This window comes from Etheostoma spectabile, chromosome 11 (assembly GCF_008692095.1).
Source record: "Etheostoma spectabile isolate EspeVRDwgs_2016 chromosome 11, UIUC_Espe_1.0, whole genome shotgun sequence".
Classification (NCBI taxonomy): domain Eukaryota; kingdom Metazoa; phylum Chordata; class Actinopteri; order Perciformes; family Percidae; genus Etheostoma; species Etheostoma spectabile.
Window position 1 is genome coordinate 8,650,096 of NC_045743.1, and position 8,360 is coordinate 8,658,455.

Below are 8,360 nucleotides of genomic sequence, written 5' to 3' on the forward strand. Positions count from 1 at the left end.
ATTGTAACCAATAGCTTTAGTTCTTCTTGCTCAGTTTCAATAGCAGTGCAATTGTACACAGTGCTCAGCCTCTCTTCCAATTGATGTGCAAAATGCATAAACAATAACTATGCAGAGGGAGAGAAACACTGTAATCATGCAATAACATTTCCAACTGTATGTGTGATAGAATATAAATGGTATTTGGGATTATGGTTCTTAACCATTGGGAGATAATGTGAACTGTTGGCAGAAATGACTTCTTTCATTATACTGTCCCAAATATAAAAAATATTTCAGCAAGAGGGCTGCTTCTTCACTATTCCTGGCCAATTTTAACTGTTTCCCCAGTTGAAGGATAGGCGTGCAATTTTGCAAAGTGACTATTATTTGTCTTTCTCAAGGAATCAACAACTTCAAAGTACAATGCAATGAATTGTTGGGGTCCTGCGGCTGCATTTACTTACGTCTGTTATGTGAAACAGCATTTAGAGCATAACGCCTTTATTTAATTTTCTCTTTGATACAAACTGAAAGTCACTTTTTAGTGAAAAGCACTTACTGTTCTGCTTAATTTTAGGTTTACAGCAGTGTACTAATGGTGTGTTTTATCTTAAAGCATTAGGATATTTGTAACAACAGAAAAAAGGTTCCTGTGTTTCTACATTCCTGACACATCCTTGCCCTTGATCAACTGTAGAAGGCAGACAATAGCACAGATCATTTTCCCCAGGCAGGGAAACACAGCATGGATCAACTCAATAACCTGATATTCCCTGTCTACTGAGTGTGGCCAATTTTGCAGAAGGTCAGCACCTTTTTTTTTATTTTATTTCAGAGACAATTTGGTGACCTCCCTCTGTAGCCTCAGCAGGATAAACAGAATTTTTGAGCTAGAAAGTGCTTATGTTGACATTGCGTTTAGGTATGGACTTCTCAAGGTGAATGGATACCTGGTGAGGGACAGGGAGGTTATTATGCAAACCTGAGCCAGGGCCAGAAGTTGCAGACTTAGTTTTTCATGCATTTCCGGCAATTAGATGTCGACTGGGTTTAAAATTATGGTGTATGTGCATTGGTGTAGCTGCAAATCATCTTTCATCATCCTTTTTTATGCAGAGGTGCCATTCACAGCTTCAAATTAAACACTCTTGTTTCAGGAAAATGACAGTCTGACCATGTTCGATTTCAGGAGGGTGGAATTCAGATGTGATCAATCTTTGCTCTCTTTATTGTAAAATGTCTATCCTGCTGGTTTTCACTCTATGTACGTTGTTTTCCAGATCCAACTGTGAAAATTGAATCGACAACAATAAGACACCTCCATTAAATTTTCCACATTATGTTGTTCTTTGTACTTATACGCAGCAAGTGTCTGGTTTTAGTGAGGAGACAATTGAGATGATATTGAGATCTATGAGAAGAATAGGAGGGATAATGTGTAGCCAATCTTCACACCAGTCATATAGTTTTCCCACTGTACGAAATAACTTTTTATTGTGCACCTTAAGGTCAAATGTGACTTGAGCTTACTCTGACTCGAGTCGAGGATAAACTGCAAGCATGTTCTCAATATTCTCTTTTGGTGACAAGAGCTGGCCTTCAGTGTTATTCAGCCCATTGAAAGACAATTTCAGATATGAAAGGAGATGTTTTGTATCTGAAAATGTACATGAAATGGTGTCAACAACATCCTGGAGGTCAGAGTAGAGTCCCCATGGAGACTGAATCTGGCTGCTGCGCTCGAAGACTCGACACCCCCCTTGAGTGGCGGCTTGGTGATGGCTCTCAGTTTCTCTCGTCATGTCCCTGGCAGCTTTGACACAGGTAATATGCATGCAGGCTGACAGTGCCTGGGATGTGCGGCAGAGACAATGATGTACATATCATTTTCCTCCCTGACTGATTGAAGACTGTAATCTGTGCTGGACTTTCTCTCTGATTACACACGTCTCAGGGAGCAAAACAAGGACTCTGAGCTGCCACTGGGCGCTGGACTCATCCAGTGCTTTCAGCCTTCAAGAGGACTGAAGTCCGCCTTTAAGGTGAGCTCAATTTTCGTCCCATTTACACTATTGTTACAAGTGTCGGATGGAATGCTTCTGGTAGATAGTGGTCAAACTGTGGCTGTCTGAAGATGACACAGGAGCAGAGATGTATCTGGCACCCAAGGTCATCCTATTCCTATCTCCAGCTCCTATAAAGGAACAAAGAAAGAAACAATATCATGCATTTTACATGTACCTGCATTGTGCTCTGTGCTTACAAAATGCAAAGTGTCTCCCACCGCAGGCCAATGCTAAACCTGGCCAACAAGACCAACCATAAAATGCACTCAGAGCCTAGGTTGCCAAAAGCTCTAATACTCCATTGTTCTCTGTACAAAGAAAGTGTTCCACTGGTTTAATGATAGAGCAAACCTGTATTTAAAGGTTTTTTTCTCGCATAATAGATAATGTTAGCAAAGAGCGCTCTCAGACAGTCAACACGCTATTAACCTGCCTGCATAACCTTGTGAGGTACACTTGTGTCTTTTTGTAAAAAGAGATTTCTCTGTTGACAGTAGGTCAATCCTTTACAGAAGTTACCTAGCACATTACAAGGTTGGTCTCGGGGGAGAAGTAATGGGTTCTGGGCAATTGACCAACCTGCCATGCTTTACTGCACCTGCACTGAGTTAGAGCTGTCATCATTACCACTTCCTCTAACGTTCCCCCACAGCAACCCAGACACTCCCACTTACAGCGATATTTCACTTTGGTGGAACATTTTCACTTTTTATCATGCATGCCTCCGTAGACGAGCCAAGGTGGTCTAGCTGTAAGATTTGAAGCAGTAAGGTAACCTCTAACAGGCCTTTTGGGTCTGCACTAAAACATAACGTTTCCAAAATAGCTCCCATCCACCCACTAGGATTCTGACATGAACTTTTCGGATTGAGAACCACGCTTGCCAAAAAGAAAAAGTCTTGAAAATAAAAGGTTGTAAAAGGTGTCTTGCACTCAAATTTTCTCCATGTCAAAACTATGAAGAATATGAGGTCAGTCATTTGTATAGCATTTATCCTCTAATTTAGTTGAGTTATTCAAAATGATTGCAAAATTGATTGTCTGAAAACAATCATTAAGCAGTTCTGTTAAAAAAGAAAAAGCTGTTGGAACGGTTCATTACAATGAATCACAAGCTTCTATATTTAGTTAATCAAGACTTGCTGTTAGGAGGCACCTTCAACTTAATTTGTATTTTTTCATCATCTTTCCATTTGATTAGTACAATCCTTTTATAAATTGTACATTCAAATTAGTGCAGCTACACTACATACAGGACAGGGAACAATATAGTGGAGGTCACAGACATCACACACATGCAGCTTTCTGATTACAAAGCCAGTGGTCTGATCAGGGACGGACTGGGACCAAAAATTGGCCCTGGCATTTTGGCCCAGACCGGCCCACCACATAAGATCACAAATACCACCTGTGCTTACGCTCCCCTGAATTTTTATACCAGCTCCCACTCCTTAAAACTACTAACGCCATGTAATGAGACAGCAAGAATCAGTGAGAGTTGACACATTAAAAACTTCAAAAAAGTGCCATTTATTAATACAATAAAACTGTTTTCTCCTCATGAATCATAAAAACAATCTCTCTCTTCTATTATATATAATGTATTACCATTTCACGACTGAAGAGGTCTTTCATGAGTTTTTGTCTCGTTAGTTTGCACAATGTGCAACGTTTATCTAGGCTACTTTAAGGACACACATGCACAAGCTTAAGGATGGATGAACCATAAGGTGGTGTTTATTATTAAGATGTAGGCTACTTTGTTGTATGAAAGGTAGGCTAATACAGTCTTATAATAATAAAACGGTGAGAACATCATTAGTCAAGGCTCAGATACACGCGCGCTTAGCCAAACTAATGCAGTCATACAGTATAGCATGCTTATTGTTGTAGTGTTATCATCAACAGTTTGTCCACCACTTTTTTTTGGCTCAGTTTTATCAAGGGGCAAAGTGTTGTAAGGGGAGTTGTGCTTAGCGCAGGTTGTACCCTTGCTCCCTCATCTGTCCCCCTCTGAGACTCTTCCTCACTGTGCATGTCACTGCCGCCGACACCACCACCACCACTATCATCAGCCACGGGAGCTGATGAAGGTCCTGCTACTGCCGAAAACATGTCTGTCAATTTGACCCATTTGGCACCGTCTGTTTCTTTTTTTTGTCTGCACCTCCTTTGCGTTTCTTCTCCCTGATTTCTATCACTATTCTAGCCTGACAAATGTCAACCCGAAACTGCAGCAGGCAGAAATCCCAAAGAGGGTTCTGTCGAAAGATATGATGTCCTCATCATTGTCTTGGTTAACGTTATCCTCCCCTAGCGCCACTTCACAGCTAGCTGCTGCTGCTGTAGCGTCATGTTCAGCGCTTTGGATGTTGTTGTTCCTCTCTATTAGCCCAACAGTAGCCGTAAAAAAGTTTGTCATCTTTGGCAGCGTTGACAAATACGTATCGCGTCTTTCCGCGTCTTTCCGCGTTTTTCTTTCGAGTGAGCCGATTTGGTAACTTTGTTTCATCTTCGCGTTTAGACTCGTCTCGCTTCGTCTCTATTTGTGTACTTCTCAGTTCTACTGTTCTACTGTCACTGTGTGTTTATGTTTCGCGCCGCGCACCGTTACGGACTGGTCCATTTAATTGTGAGAAGAGGGGGGTGTTCGGATTTTTTGGGCCACCTCAGAGTCAATTGAAAATACAATGGGCTGCTGATCTAGGCCTACCACTTTCATAGGCCGGTAAATGGGTTGGCCCAAAAAGCACGTCAGCCCACCGGTAAGGGTCCGGTATGGCCAGTCCGCCCTTGGGTCTGATTAACACTTTCAACAACCTTTTTATGCTGTTGTTAACAAAGAGAACTTCAATTGGAAGAGACTTCCCACGTATGCTTTCCGTCAGCACTTCGTTTTTTTTTTGACAAGGTCCATTCAGTAGATGCTCAGGAGCTTTCCATCATAGCACATATTATGCTTTTCATTAGCAGATGAAGGTTTGCCCGGTTTAATAGTAATTTAGATGTTCAAATTATACTTTTTTCAAAGCACTTGATCAGGTTTCACAACAGCTAACTTTCACAAAGAATACGGGAAGTTGTGAATGAAAACTGTATTCTGACTCTAGTCACAAGTAATTCTGGCACCTTCTCAAATGGAAACCAACAAATGGCATTATTGTATAGCAATGTTTAGCATTCAGGCTTTTAAAACAACACATATTAGAAATGATCAAGGCCTGCAGCAACTTCGCTCTGACTTGCAGATGTTTCTCCCTCAGTTTTCACTCTCTCCTCCCACACGTATTATATCAGTATTTGCCGGATCCAAAACGACCAGCTTTGAACATGAAGGAGAGGAACTTTACATTGTGCCAGAAAAAGGAATGGAAATTACGGGCAGTGTCAGATAATTGAGCTTGTCGTAAGAGACATGTTAATAACAGACGGAGATGCAGAAGACTTGTCACTCTGTACCCTGGGTGACAGACTCTCTCTGCTGTTGATGAGCTGTTTTAGAGAGGAAATTGTTCCACGCAAACACCATCGTTATTACAAGCTGGCAAGCTGCTCGCTTGTGTACCCAATTCTGCTTGAACTGACAGAATCCAATTGACCGGCACATATTCATGCACTTTATTTTCTTTATTCTCACCAACAATGCAGATAATTACTGCACCAAGTAAAACTGAAAATAGAATTTCACTGTGTCCCAGAAAACAATGCCAGAGCTGTCTCAGCAACATGTCTGCTGAAATTACTGTGACTGGGAGACCTACTGTAAGACAAGCAGCAATCCGATGTTACTTACTTACTTATAACTTAAAACCTACTGAAACAATATTGGCATTCTCTTCTTTTATAAAATAACTTGCATTTTTCCATGCTGTCATTGTCCACTCTGCCGCTAACCAAGGCCGCATGTAAACCTTTATTCAACAAAGCATGTGGGGCTTTGTCTGCATGGTTCCTGGTGTGTTGTGACCGAGCGTTTTTTGTGGATCTCTCTGTATCCTGTCGTGTATAAACACATCCATTTACAATTGCTCAGTAATAGATTTGATCTCTTTCTGCAGTCTGAGACAGCGCAACATTAAAAAAACTGTCCTGAAATCTAAGTATCAATCAATTCAACTATAGGGATACTTTCAGTAAGTGTTCATTTAGGTTACTTATTATACAATCTATCCCCCAGTGTGAACGATTTATTTTGAATCTGTCACAAACTGGAGAGTGTACCTTTATGTTCAGAAGATGGCAATGTTCTGTGGTCACATAAATGTGATTAGTTCACTATTTTCACATCTTTTAATTTGCCATACAAGTTCATGTAAACATGTCTTATGATCAGAGTAAGAATACAGGCATATTTTTTATAAAGCAAGCCATATTTAGGTACTTAATTTGTAAAACAAATTTTAAACCTAATTCATTATTTCCAGTAAAATCATCTTCTGATTAAGCTCACAAGCCTGTTTTACTTTAAATTGCTTTAATTTGCATCACTAAAATTAGGCTTCATGGCGTCTTTACCACTGATGAAATTAAATTGTAATTTACTACTTTATGTGTTCCAAAGTCAGAGTTCTTGTTGTTGATTAATTTGCTGTTCATAACTGCTCAATAACTGGTCTGCTCAAAGTATTTTTCCAAATATATTGTCTCAACTGCCAAAAGGGTCGCCTCAGAAAATAATGACTTTGTTTTTGTAATTTGCTTCTATAAAATCCAAAACTAATGGATATTTATAGCAGTGTGTGTGGTTTTCATATTACAGCTAAATAAAGAGAAGATTTCAGAGGGCTGGAAAATGTAATGGACATTACCCAGATAAGTTTAACTACTAAATGGGCTCATTGTCCACAAATGACCGAACATACATTTTGGTGTGGTTAAAAGGCACATTTACCCTAAATTTCATATCTGTGTTCATGTCATTAATCCCCTTGGGAGTTAATGCGATCAGCCAAGTAGCAAATGGGACGTTGTCTCTGATGCTTATGCCCTCAAAGAATAGCGCCCTTAGCGGGACGGTAAAGCGTCTCCCAGGGACCAGATCACATCTGCTGAGTTCACGTCCCTCCACCACCTCTAACGCAACTCATTAATAATGATCTTTTACTGAAGCCATGTCACTGTCATGTATTTTTGGAACTTTATTTAACTTTGTTGCGAGCTCCAGTGTGTGGACAATGTGTGGCTGTCATACAAATGTATGAGGACACTCTAGTGCCGCTGTCCAACAAGTCGTCCGTTATCTGAGGGAAATGTGTCCGTCCAGAGGTGAGGGCGGCTTTGTGCTCTCAACCAGGCCACCTCTCAGCCTTTGTGCCAGTAACAAGCTCAGCTCAGGCTCCAACGAAGCGAGAAATTGTAAACTCTCCGGAGAGGCCCAGTGGAGAGATAAGGGCCTAGTGTTTGCTGGCAATGTGCATGGGGATGAATCTGATACGGCCGAGTCCCACACCAGAATGGGAGTGATGATACCTCCCCTTCTATGGAGAGTTATGTTTAATCCCCTTTTGCCAGTGTATTCACTTGCAAATATTCCTGTCACCATTAATATGTATTAACATCCTTCACACACACTTCAATACAGATTTATCAGACTCTATTTTTCCTCTTGAGCCCACCATCATCTCTCTGCTGCTCTCGAACTACAGACAGCTTTTTATAAGGAGAAAAGACCTGAATGTGCTGCTGATGTTTCACACCTTTGCCTGTAGATACTGCAGGGTTCAATACAGAGTCCACTGCAAACACAGAACGCAGAAGGGGCTAAATCCACCATAGTTAATCTATTTCATTTGTGAACATAACTATTTCTCCCAGCAACTTCCATATTGAAACATTTCATTGGGTGTTGTTTGAGTAGTGTGACATTGAGTGCTCAAACATGGAGGAAATAAACTGTGTGTCTTACAGTTTAATAAAGTAGTGCTGCAAGGTCCTAAAAGTCTCAAAATGAACTAAATTCAGAATTACAAATGGATTTAAATTGTATTTAAATATTTGAACTCATGGGGTTTTAATTCTAACATAAACATTTTAGCTGCTTTTAATTCTTTTTCTTTTTGTCAAACATGTTTTCACATTAAAATCAGTTTTTATAGCCTATAAAGCCTATGAACCTAATGTTTACTTTTACATGGATCCTAATCTTACCCGTCCTGCCGAGGGAATAATGAAACATTCCTGCATGATTAACCTGAAAATCAGTATTGAATTGCTTTACTTATCTTACTCTCCGATGTTCGCAGGCACCTTGTATATTTTTGTGTATTTAGATTTATGATTAATATAAAATTTGTCACTATATATTTTTTAATT

At 40.1% G+C, this 8,360-nt stretch overlaps 1 long non-coding RNA gene across 1 annotated transcript; it reads right to left on the reverse strand.

Moving 5' to 3' along the window:
* Nucleotides 1–3,929: 3,929 nt before the first annotated feature.
* On the reverse strand, nucleotides 3,930–4,296 carry LOC116697652 (uncharacterized). The gene is made up of 2 exons (XR_004334019.1): nucleotides 4,112–4,296; nucleotides 3,930–4,042 (listed from the first exon to the last, which is right to left on the reverse strand). It is a non-coding gene; the product is annotated as an uncharacterized LOC116697652 (long non-coding RNA).
* Between the last annotated feature and the right edge of the window lie 4,064 nt (nucleotides 4,297–8,360).